The sequence below is a fragment of the Neofelis nebulosa genome, chromosome 16 (assembly GCF_028018385.1).
Source record: "Neofelis nebulosa isolate mNeoNeb1 chromosome 16, mNeoNeb1.pri, whole genome shotgun sequence".
Classification (NCBI taxonomy): Eukaryota; Metazoa; Chordata; class Mammalia; order Carnivora; family Felidae; genus Neofelis; species Neofelis nebulosa.
In genome coordinates, this window is record NC_080797.1 from 34,047,883 (window position 1) to 34,059,308 (window position 11,426).

The 11,426-nt window shown below is 50.9% G+C and overlaps 1 long non-coding RNA gene and 2 other non-coding genes across 10 annotated transcripts; all 3 read left to right on the plus strand.

The window, feature by feature from the left end:
- Positions 1-662: 662 nt before the first annotated feature.
- LOC131496906 (uncharacterized) lies at positions 663-7,446 on the plus strand. 8 transcript variants are annotated; one of them, XR_009254692.1, is made up of 6 exons: positions 663-884; positions 1,015-1,318; positions 1,921-2,111; positions 2,557-2,696; positions 4,121-4,929; positions 5,036-5,114. It is a non-coding gene; the product is annotated as an uncharacterized LOC131496906 (long non-coding RNA). The 8 variants fall into 8 exon arrangements; XR_009254688.1 differs by having other exon boundaries at positions 667-1,318; XR_009254690.1 differs by having other exon boundaries at positions 667-1,318; positions 1,939-2,111.
- LOC131498670 (U2 spliceosomal RNA) lies at positions 1,374-1,564 on the plus strand. The gene has a single exon (XR_009255550.1). It is a non-coding gene; the product is annotated as a U2 spliceosomal RNA (small nuclear RNA).
- A 1,838-nt stretch (positions 7,447-9,284) lies between the features above and the next one.
- Positions 9,285-9,475, plus strand: LOC131498671 (U2 spliceosomal RNA). The gene has a single exon (XR_009255551.1). It is a non-coding gene; the product is annotated as a U2 spliceosomal RNA (small nuclear RNA).
- Positions 9,476-11,426: the final 1,951 nt, after the last annotated feature.

Genomic DNA, 11,426 nt, shown 5'->3' on the forward strand with positions numbered 1-11,426 from the left:
CAGGCTCTGTGCTGACTCACAGTCAGGAGCCTGCTTCAGATTCTGTGTCTCTTGTCTCCCCGTCTCCCTCTGCCCGTCCCCTGTTCATTCTCTGTCTCTCAAAAATAAATAAACGTTAAAAAAAAATTAAAAAAAAAAAAAAAAAAAGGATGGTCTGGTACACTCATCTGAACAGAGATCTGGGATTAGGAGGCGCAAAGAGTCCTGTGTGGTCAGGTCAGGTGCAAGCGAAGCCCATTATGTATCGTTTCATGTGCACTTCATTCATTCATTCACCAAATTTCTTTTTTTCTTAGTTTTTATTTAAGTTTATTTATTTATTTTGAGGGAGAAAGAGAGAGAGAGAGAGAGAGAGAGAGAGAGAGAGAGAGAGAGAGAGAGAATCCCAAGCAGGCTCTGTGCTGTCAGAGAAGAACCCGATGCGGGGCTCCATCTCACAAATCGTGAGGTCAAGACCTGAGCCAAAGTCAAGAGTCGGACCCTTAACCCACCGAGCCACCCAGGCGCCCGAAATTTCTTTTTTTCAACAAAGATTTCTCTGGTGCCACATGTGTGCTGAGCACTGTCCAGCAGCTAGGGGCTAAAAAAGCTATTGATAGGATTCATTCACAGAAAGAAGCGGGAATAGACGCAAGGGCTGGAGCTGGGAGGGATGGGGGGGGAAGGGGGAATCCCTCCAGCGGCCCAGCCCCGCCTCCCGAGATGTGGCAGGCCCCCCTCCCTGCTCTACACTTTCTACCACCTGCCTTCCGCCTTGCAGGCAGGCTACCACCGGCTCCGGGAAGCCCCTCCCGCAGACCTGCCGCTCCCCCGACTCAGAATGAGCTGCTCGACCGACAGATACCAAGGTCGTCTTTGCGCCGGCGTGCGACCAACTTAACACGGTAAGGTCTCGGCGTTTCTAGGGAAAGGGTCTTGCGACTTTGCCTTTCCTCAAGAAGACCCTCCGCCAAGAGGTCCCTTCCACAGGCCCCTCTTGACGGCACCCCCAATCGTCTTTGGTCCTGTCTTTAGTCTCCGTTATGCACAAAAGCGGAGACCGACCGCCCGGCGCGGCTTCGACTCTCGGCGCGCGGAAGCGATCGCGGGGTCGAGTGAGCCCGCTTTAGCCACGCCTCCGCGGGCGGGAAAAGGCGGGGAATTCAAATTAGGAACGACGTTGGGTGAGAGCGACGAAGCGTCGAGAGAAACACAGTTTCTCTTTTAAAAGGTAGAGATTTAAAAATCTGCACAAGAGCCTGCTGCCTAGTGTGGCTCCCATACCAAAGTCCGAGAAGCGAGGGAAGTGAGACCTCGAAGGAGGGTGACCTGGCTCACCGTGAGCGCAATGTGGATGAGGGCAGGGCGGTGGCGGGGAGGCGGGCACGGCCGGTATCGCTTCTCGGCCTTTTGGCTAAGATCAAGTGTAGTATCTGTTCTTATCAGTTTAATATCTGATACGTCCTCTATCCGAGGACAATATATTAAATGGATTTTTGGAGCTGGGAGATGGAATAGGAGCTTGCTCCGTCCACTCCGCGCATCGATCTGGTATTGCAGTACTTCCAGGAACGGTGCACCCCCAGCTTGGGGGACAATTTCTGTGGTATCCAAAGTCAGTTTTTGTGTCTTTTACATATCCTTGCTGTAAGGGCTATTCTTGTGTTCTTTCTCGGGAAACTTGGAACTTTTTTCTCTGCAGGTGGGTGTGACGTACGCTTTGCGAGAACTTACCTGCTACCCCTTGCTAAGTAGCTCGGGAGAAGACGCGCATGTACTTCTAGTTGTTGGTTCTGGTTCTTGGTACCAACGCAGTACGGGGGGAGGGGTGCTCGCTCCCGTGACAAGTCTTACAGGTGGACCTATCTGTGCTCCTCTTTGTATTTCGCGTTTCTGTGTGGGGTGTGTGGAAATTCAACAGCTGACGTCTTTAAACGGTAGTTCTCTCTTCGATGGAAGGCTGCTACGAGATCCATCGCGGGAAGCCCATACCCCCACGTGGCGTATCTCCTGAACCGCGCTTCTTTTTACCTTCTGCCCCCGGTAAGACGTTTTCGTAACCTCATCATCGTTCGTGGTACGAGTCGGACGTCGCCACGTAGTTAAAAGTCGAGGCTTCACGGCCCCGGAAGGTCTGTGACATATCTTTCTTTTACAACCCCTTAAAAGTGTCCATTGTTGACGCACGCCTTCCAAGAGTGGACCGGGCCAAATGTGGGTGCGGGCTGTAGTCTGCCAACCCCTGATATAAAACACCTTTCTGTCTTGTCATGGAGATGCCTCCCTTCAGGCTTCTTGACAGTCCGCTGCCACAACTAGAGAAAGGCCTTACATTTACAAGTGGCTGTGGCTCGTGACCAAAGTGGAAACGGAGAGTTCCTGCTCACTTGTGTCTCCCGGGTTTTCCATCCATGTTAATTAAGTACATTTGTTGAGCACGCACACTGTACACTCTTCATTGAATACCTTTGTGTTGGCGGACGTTTCCAGGGTTTCTTCCTTAAACGCGTGGTTCCTGCAGTTTCCCTCCACCTGTCATCACCAGGACTTTGGTATGTATACTCTTATATGTTTTAGGGCAGATCAGGATTAAAATCTCTGCCAGCGCTCAAGAGGACTCATGATTATAACAACTGAATGAATCTAGGGGCGCCTGGGTGACTCAGTCAGTTAAGCATCCAACTCCTGGTCTCGGCTAGGTCATGAACCCTCAGTTGGTGAGTTTGAGCCCCACCTCGGGCTCTGGGCTGACAGCGTGGAGCCTGCCTGGGTTTCTCATTCTCCTCTTTCTCTGCCCCCTCCCCGACTCACGTTCTCTCTCTCTCTCTCTCTCTCTCTCTCTCTCTCTCTCTCTCTCTCAAAATAAACAAATAAGTAAATATTTTAAAAATTAGAAAAGAAAAGAAAGAAGAATGCTGAAAACTTTCCAAATTCTGGAGGGATCATGTAGGGAGAAAAAGTAAATGTTTCATATTTGTTTACAAAGGTATAATTTGCCAATTGTCGATAGCTTAAGAGAAAAGATAAAAAAGGTTTCAAAAAAAATCTGGAAACACAAAACATTAAAGAACAAGCAATGAAGTCATAAAAATGATCCTCCTCCTCAACTCATTCAGTCTCATGTAATTAATATTTATTCTACTTGAGTCCAGTTTTTCCATTAGTTGTGGAAATTTTTACCCAGTTCTGTTTTGTGATCTTAGACTTATCAAAAACTTGGACTTGCCGGGGCGCCTGGGTGGTTCAGTTGTTTAAGTGCCGGGCTCTTGAGTGCAGCTCAGGTCAGCATCTCATGGTTTGTGGGATCGAGCCCTGGGTGGGGCTCTGTGCTGACAGCACAGAGCCTGCTTGGGATTCTCCCTCCGCCCCGCTCCCCCCCCCCCCGGCCCTCCCACACTTTCTTTCTCTCTCTCTCTCTCTCTCTCTCTCTCTCTCTCTCCCTCTCTCCCTCTCTCTCCCTCCCTCCCTCTCAAAATAAATAAACTTAAGGGAGAGAAAGAAAGAAAGAAAGAAAGAAAGAAAGAAAGAAAGAAAGAAAGAAAGAAAGAAAGAAAGAAAGAAATTGAACTTGTCAAAGTACAAGGGATGGATGAAATCGGTCCCCATCATGGAGTGTTACCATCTGAGGGGGTCTCAACAGGAAGCCTGGGCTTACACACCCTCTTGTGTCTGACACCTGGATGGCCTTGAACCTTCCGGTCTCAGGACCTTGGTTTTCTTGTCACCTAAGTTAAGCACAGGATGGATGACTCCCAAGGTGCTGGGAGGTCCTGAGGCACAGGGGGCGGCGGGGGGCGGGGGGGCGTGTGTGTGTGTGTGTGTGTGTGTGTGTGTGTGTGTGTGTGTCCATCCCTTAGCTGCTCCCTGCTTCCCCCTGCTGCTCCCAAAGAGAAAAAGAAAATTGGTTCATGGGCTGAGATGATGACTCAGCCCTAGAGGTGGTTGGTGCAGTGCAGGTAAAGGAGCCGGCTGCCTGGCAACCCACTTTGGATCTTAAACACCTGGCCAGGCACCCAATGTTCTGCCCTCAGCAGCCAGGTGTCCAGCTCCTTGAATCAGCCCCCCACACATCTGAGTCTGTCTCCCAAGTCCGGTTAGCTTGAAATCTCTTTCTGAAAGTGTGCTTTTCTCATCCGTTAAGTGGGGATCGTGAACGCTGATTGATCCACTTTCCTCAGAAAGTGGATGGGAACGAGAGGACCCGTCAGTCGCAAAGACGCAAAACCAACCAGCCAAGAGTAAGGGTCCCCTTAATTCTGTGGGAGGAAGCAGAGCAAGAAAGCTGAGGATGTTGGGAGGTGGGGCCTCGGCAGCCTGGATCTCTTTGGATGTAAAATACGATAAGTAACACCTTCTCTTTGGGATTGTTGGAAGACCAAAAGAACAATGTGGGGATTTGCCGGCCCGGCCCACGGTGGGTGCCCAAGGATGGCAGGCAAGTTTTGAAGCCCGGTTCTTGGGGGAGTCTAACTAGTTTTATGGATCCAGTCTAGCTGGGCATGAAACTTGCTGTCCAGCACACAAACCCTGATATTCTAGCCCCGGGATCCCGAACGCAGTCGGGGCGGGAGGCTGGGGGGCGGGGAGGGATGGGGGGGCAGGTACTCTGCTGGCCCTTGCAACTGCCTTGATCACGTGTAACTATCCAGGGTTTTCAGGCTGGCTTGGGGTAACACCGCCCGGCCCCATCAAAGAAATGCAGCGTGAACAGTCCCACACCTCTCGGCTCCTGTCTCTCAAGGAACATGCAAGTGAATCTAATTAATGACCTTCAGTATCTTCTGTGCTTTTTTATTATCCCATCCACAGTTCCTGGAGCCTTCCGGTCACTTACAATTCAAACAAAAGAAACACCAAAAAGTTAGCTCGTGTGTCATGGGCTCCTTTTCTCTGTCTCGGCACCAGAAGGTTCTAGAAACCGTTTGCAGACTCTCCTCAGGGACTCAGAAGGTCAGGGTGAGAGAAGGGTGGAGACAAATTGGTTTGCATATATCGGTAGTGAGAGTGGAGATCCTGAGGAATATATCTGCTGCTTCTGCCGGTCTCTCTCCCTCAGTCATCAAGTGCCGTCGCCGAGCACTTCTCAAACGGTCCCGTACGCGCGCGCGCGCGCGCACACACACACCCACACCCACACACACCACACACACACACACACACACGCGCGCGCGCGCCAAGAGAGTCTTGTTAAGAAGCCCCGTGGTCCTGCGTTTCCAGCATGCTCACGGGACCCTAATGCTGCTGATCTGGAGACCTCGCTTTGAGCGGCGAGACTGCGGTAAAATGTCCCACCTCGGGTCTTTTGTATTTATTTTTTTTTTAAGTTTATTTACTTATTTGTGTGTGTGGGTGTGTGTGTGAGAGAGGGAGAGGGAGAGAGAGAGAGAGAATGGAGGGGGGGGGGGGGAGCAGAGAAAGAAGAGAAAGAAGTCCGAGCAGGCTGTGCGCTGTCAGCGCGAAGACCGCCATGGGGTTCAAACCCAAGAACCGTGAGATCACGATCTGAAGCTGAAATCAGGAGTCGGACGCTCACCTGACCGAGCCACCCAGACGCCCCTGGAGTCATTTTTAAAACAGGGTATATGTGACCCTAACGTGGCCAGCCGTTGCTAGAAAAAAACAATCTCCCTTGCCCACTGCCAAGTCAGACAGACGGACCGGGTTCTGATGGGAGTCACAGAAGCAAAAGCTTTTGTGTGTAACTGGAGAAAAAGGAGAGGGGAGAAGAATTGAGAGCGGAGGGGAGGGGAGGGGAGGGGAAGTCAGACAAAACAAAATGGCATGTCTCTCCGACCGGGTCTCTTCAACTAGTTGTGAAAGCTGAGGGGACAAAAAAGAACCCCATGGAGGGGCGCCTGGGTGGCTCAGTCGGTTGAGTGTCCGATTTTGGCTCAGGAGCAAGAGGACAGGGTAGACGTGGAGATGAAGGCAGGGCTGCCGCAGGGCCAGGTAAAAAAAACACAGATGCGGTGGGGATTGGACTTGAGGACGCTGTCCTCCTGGGCTGGCAGGGACCCAACAGCCCTGCCAGGCCTGAGGAGGGAACACTCAGGAGCGCCTGGAGTTGGAGTTGGTGTCCTCGGCAGCGGGCGGGGGGGGGGGGGGGCAGACACCCTCCTGCTGTGCGTGGGCATCCCCAAGGCTCTGTGGGGGTGTGATGGTAGTAGCTGAATGGCCGCAGAAGAGGACTGGAAGAGCTTGGCAGATGCCCCTTGCCGACCCAGGGCCCACAGGTGCCAGTCATGGAGTAGGTGTGATACTGGAGAATCAGTTGAATCAAAATTTTAAGTTTGTTTATTTATGCATATGTTTGTGTTTTGAGTGAGAGACAGAGACAGACAGACAGACAGAGAGAGAGAGGGGGAATCCCAAGTAGTCTCCGCACTGCCCATTGAGGGGCTCGAACTCACAAACTGTGAGATGGTGACCTGAGCCGAAATCAGGAGCCGATGGTTGCTTAACCAGCTGAGCCGTCCAGGCGCGCCTGCATCAAAAATGTTAAAAACAGGTTATCAGAAGAATTTTTAATAGAAAAATCCAGGGGTGCCTGGCGGGCCAGTGGGTAGAGCATGTGACTCCTGATCTTGGAGTTGTTGTGAGTTCGAGCCCCACGTTGGGTGTAGAGATTACTTAAAACTAAAATCTTTTTAAAACGAGAGAGAGAGAGAGAGAAGAAAAATCCGGAAATATATCTAAATACGTATGAGGACTTTTTTTTTTTTTTTTTTTTTTTTTTTTTTTTACATGATCAGGGTGGCGTCTGAACCTGACAGTCCGTGGGCTATTCCGTATAGGATGCCGGGACGGCTGGGTAGCCATCCAGAAAAAGTAACGTCAGACTTACACTCCCAATTCCTACACTAGGACGGATACGAAGAAGTGTGCTCTGTGCTCGAGGTGGAAATGCAAAATGATGAACAATTTAAAGGACAGCGGGCAAAGAATAGAGACACTCAGTAACTTGACCAAACTCACAAGAAGCCGGTGCGTGAACTGGAATGAGAAACCATTAATTTGCAATGGGAAATACTCCTTTGCGATGACAGAACATGCATGTCTGCCATCCCAGGCACCTCATTGCACAGATCAAGATGCCCGTGAAGTTCCGTGAGGGAGCCCGGTGGGGCACCTGGCTGGCTCCGTCAGAAGAGCATGGGACTCTCGATGATCTCAGGGTCGTGAGGTCGTGAGTTCAGACCCCATGTTGGGCATGGAGCCTACTTTAAATAAATAAATAAATAAATAAATAAGCAAGCACGCACGCACAAGATGGCCAGATAAACGTGGAAGCGAGCAGAAAGTTGGTAGAACGCAGTGAGGGTCATAATTACCACAAGCCAGGAGGTCTGCTGATCACCTTCCATATGTAGAGATCACATTATATAATACTTATTCATTCATTTATTTGACCAAATATACGAAGTGTCCAGTATATGCCAGGTACTGTCCTAAGCACTGGAAATATAACTGTGGACTATGGAATAAAGAACAAAAACAAACAAACAAACAAACAAACAAACAAAAAACAGGTAAGGGAGAACAGGGGCCCTGAGTGGAGGAGGGAAGATTAAGATTATATGCCTGCTGTTAGTACTCTCGCTTTCCAGATGAGGAGCTACAGAGAAGTGAATGGCCTGAGGTGTTTCCCTGTGCTTGGTTCTCACAGATATACTACGTACCAAACATGTCTTGTTATTCCCTCTTTTTAAAAAAATGTTTGTTTCTTTGTTTATTGAGGGGGGGGGGGTGAGCTCGCGCATGAGCGCACGATCGAGGGAGGGGCGGAGAGAGCAGGAGACCGAAGATCGGAAGCAGGTTCTGTGCTGTTGGCGCAGAGCCGGATGAGGGGCTCCATCCAACTCACCGACCCTGAAGATCAGGACCAAAGCCAAAGTGGGGCGCTTAACCGACTGAGCCACCCAGGCACCCCACGTGTCGTTATTTCTAATAATTCTCATCATCTTAGTTTACAGGACAATGGGCAAATGGTTTATTGAAGGGGGAGGGTGAAGCGAGGAGGACAAGGTCCACGTTAGGTCACACTAGGCAAACTGGGTTTAGAGGGCTTCCGTCCTGTCCGCGCCCGCACACCTACCTGTGTGTCAGGCTCAGCAACTCTTAGTCTCCTCCTGGGCTGGACACACAAGAATAACTTTTCTCTTTCTTTCTTTTCTTCCTTCCTTCCTTCCTTCCTTCCTTCCTTCCTTCCTTCCTTCCTTCCTTCCTTCCTTCCTTCCTTCCTTCCTTCCTTCCTTTCTTTCCCGTGCTCTTTCCAGGCCCTGAGCTCTTGACTTCCTAGACCTTACCCAGCCTCTTCCACCAACTAAGCTGTGTGGTCTTGGACAAATTGCTTAACCTCTCTGTCTCAACTGTTCCATCTGTAGGTAAACTTTGCAAATTTGACCCGAAAAGAAAGCACTGGGCACAAGTCGGACCCAAACAACCAACGTGTCCTATTGTATTGTGTACTGCCGCTCCGTTGTTTCAGTGTCACAATCGATGGCCCCTTCACTGGTACCTCGTGGGACCCAGGACCCATATTCTAGACGGCTTAAATTGAGGTCACCTCATTAGCTACGTTTCGTGCTCCCTCGACCCCATTCAGGAAGGCACGAAGGTTTCCACCTCTTGACCCGGGACACTGGAGGCTCGACTGGGGTCGGGTCAAGTAGTGTGCCCAAGAGCCCTGCTGACCAAGGCAGGGTAGCAGCCCTGTTAGGGCCCAATCTCGGGTCCCAACTTCTCTCTGGAGCCCTTTCCAGACCTCAGCCGGGCGCTTCTCGGTTCCCAGCACCCTGGATACAGCAAGCCCCGTAGGGTCCTACAGTGATGACGGGACGGGACGACGTTCTTCAAACTCGGACCACTCTGCTCCAGCCCCCTCCCACACTCCCCAGTTCCCAGACCCCCATCCCCACCTCCCCCTTGGTCCTGCCTTTACGCAGGCAAAAGCTTTAAACCAACTGAGAGCTTGGCCTCAACCTAGGTTCTGCTCCAGCCCACAAAGCCCTTCAAGAGAACTGGGAAATGGTGGGCGCGGTTACACCTCGCCGCGCGGAAGGGGCGGGGCATTCAAATGAGAAATGGCCTCTGGGTGAGCGCGACGAAGCAACGACAGAGAACACAGTTTCTCTTTTAAAAGGCAGAGATTTAAAAATCTGCACAAGAGCCTGCTGCCTAGTGTGGCTCCCATACCAAAGTCCGAGAAGCGAGGGAAGTGAGACCTCGAAGGAGGGTGACCTGGCTCACCGTGAGCGCAATGTGGATGAGGGCAGGGCGGTGGCGGGGAGGCGGGCACGGCCGGTATCGCTTCTCGGCCTTTTGGCTAAGATCAAGTGTAGTATCTGTTCTTATCAGTTTAATATCTGATACGTCCTCTATCCGAGGACAACATATTAAATGGGTTTTTGGAATTGGGAGATGGAATAGGAGCTTGCTCCGTCCACTCCGCGCATCGACCTGGTATTGCAGTGCTTCCAGGAACGGTGCTCGCCTCCCTTTGGGGGGAGGTAGTACTTGTGGTGTTCAAGATCAGCGTGCGGTTATAAGCGTGTTTCGGGTCCTACTCGTGTGGGTGTTGGGCGGGTGCGCTTAGCGTTGGTAGTTCCTCTTCTTCGCTTCGGGGCTGGCGTGTACGTTCTCAGCTGCACTTTCTGGGCAGTGGCAACTAGGAGTTAGTTTGCAACGACACCCGCTGTTAGGGCGTAAGTTTCTGAATCCTTGCTCCCAGGCTGGACGGGTGTGGGGGTGTGGAGTCCGACCAGGCCCGACACGGGATAAGATCACCTCTCTTACTACTTCCGTCTCCTGGGCGTGCTCCTGTGTGGGGTCTATGGCATGTAAATGACTGAATACTGTAAGCAGGTGGTTTGTTTTGTCTTAATTTTAGTGTTTACTTGTTTTTCAAAGAGACAGAGCGTGAGCGGAAGAGGGGCAGAGAGAGAGAGAGAGAGAGAGAGAGACCCCCCCCCCCCCCCCCGACACGGCCGGAACCCACGGACTGCGAGATCATGATCTGAGAGCCTAAGTGAGAGGCCCAACCAGACTGAGCCACCCAGGCGCCCCGAGTCGGTGGTCACTTTTTAAGCGGAAGGTTATCATCGTAGGAAGTCCATACCTACAAAGTGACATACCTTCTCAACCGTGCTCCCTTTTGCCTTCTGCACAAAGGTGAAATGTTTTCTTAACCTCACCGTTGGTGGTATGAGACCGGGGCGGGAGGGGGGCATGCTTGGGCATGCTTTCTCTCTAAAGGGCCAGCCACATCACATCGTAGAAAGTTGAGGCTCCACGGGCCCCCAAAGGTCTCTGTGACATATTCTCTCTTTTCCAACCCTTTAAAAATGTACGATCCGTTGTAAAAGTGCACCTTACAAGAGCGGACCGGGCCAAATAGGGGTACCGGCTGTAGTCGGCCAACGCCTGGTATAAAGTACCCACTTTCTGTCTTGTCAGGGAGATGCTTCCCCTTCAGGCTTCTTGACAGTCCGCTGCCACAACTAGAGAAGGGCCTTACATTTACAAGTGGCTGTGGCTCGTGCCCACAGTGGAAACGGAGAGTTCCTGCTCACTCACTTGTCTCTCCCAGGTTTTCCATTCACGGGGAATACATTTGTGGAGCACCCACGATGTACACACCTTTTTTTATTTTTTTTATTTTTATTTATTTATTTATTTATTTATTTATTTATTTTAAGGTTTTTAAACTTTGTTTGGAGAGGGGCAGAGAGCACAAGCAGGGGAGGGGCAGAGAGAGAAGAGGGGAACAGAGGATCCAAAACAGGCTCTGTGCTCACAGCGGAAAGCCTGATGCGGGGCTGGAACTCAGGAACCATGAGATAGATGATCATGACCTGAGCCCTAGTCAGGCACTTCACCGACTGAGCCGCCCAGGCGCCCCCGCAATGTACACTCTTGATTAAAAAAATACCTTTGTGTTGGCGGACATTTCCAGGGTTTCCCTGCAGTTTCTGTCCACCTGTAATCACCGGGTCTTTTTTATACTCCTATATGTTTTAGGGCAGATCTGGATTACAATCTCTCCTAGCGCTGAGGGGGACCCATGATTATTAAAAAAAAGGAATCTAGGGGTGCCTGGACGGCTCCGTCGGTTAGGCGTCCGACGTTTGGTTTCGGCTCAGGTCATGATCTCACCACGGTTGGTGAGTTTGAGCCCCACGTGAGGCCCTGCTCTGACCGGGCGGATCTTGCTTGGGATTCTCTCGCTCTCCCCCTCCCCTGCTCGCTCGCGCTCTCTCGAAATAAATAAACGTAAAAATTTTTAAATTAAATGATAACAATAAACAAAAATGAATCTAGCTATCTAGCTAACAACAGTATCCCTCCACCCAATCCATACACCTCCTTCTACAAAACTGTGTCCTACATGAGGAAAAATATGTGACACTCTCTACTTAAAAAGAGACTTCTTTTCCTCTCATAGGCTA